Source organism: Cololabis saira, chromosome 9, assembly GCF_033807715.1.
Source record: "Cololabis saira isolate AMF1-May2022 chromosome 9, fColSai1.1, whole genome shotgun sequence".
Taxonomy (NCBI): domain Eukaryota; kingdom Metazoa; phylum Chordata; class Actinopteri; order Beloniformes; family Belonidae; genus Cololabis; species Cololabis saira.
The window spans coordinates 4461644-4462271 of NC_084595.1; the positions used below are offsets into that span (position 1 = coordinate 4461644).

Sequence of the window (628 nt, forward strand, 5' to 3'; positions counted from 1 at the left end):
AGATGGTTTCTAGAGGTGCTCTTCGTCTCAAAGATATTGCTGAACTCATCACGCAGCATTTATCTGACATGTACCCATGTGTAAAACGTTGACACAAAAAAAAGTAAAATGATGTAAGGAGATTGATTTAAAGAGCAGTTGAGCCACAGACTTGAAATATATTTAAAAATGTCAAAAGAAGATATGTGCCGTTAAATGCCGCAACTTTCTTCGTTCAAATCATTCTTTGTATATCCGACCGTGAGCGTAGAAAGTGTCGTACGCACGTTTTTTGTGCGCCGCATGTTTTGTACATGAGCCCCCAGCTCAGCCCGTTTGGCGGTAAATTGCCGTTGCTCCTCGGCCTGATCTTGTCTGAAAGCCTCGTTCTTAATAATAATAGATTTTATTTGTTGGCGCCTTTCTGAGCACCCAAGGACACCTTACAGTAAAAACATAGAAATTATGAATAATACTACACATGGGGGTAGATCCAAACACATGGAAGAATCCTCTTCTACAAATTTTTTGTTTTTAAAATTAAGATGAGTTACATCCTTACTGTTGTGAGTTTAAAGGCTCTGCTGGGAGTTGAACCCAGGATCTCCTGTTTACGAGACAGGCGCTTTGACCACTAAGCCACAGGGCC

General features: G+C 40.8%; 1 non-coding gene across 1 annotated transcript; it reads right to left on the bottom strand.

Annotated features, from left to right (window-relative positions):
* Positions 1 to 555: 555 nt before the first annotated feature.
* On the bottom strand, positions 556 to 628 carry trnat-cgu (transfer RNA threonine (anticodon CGU)). The gene has a single exon. It is a non-coding gene; the product is annotated as a tRNA-Thr (tRNA).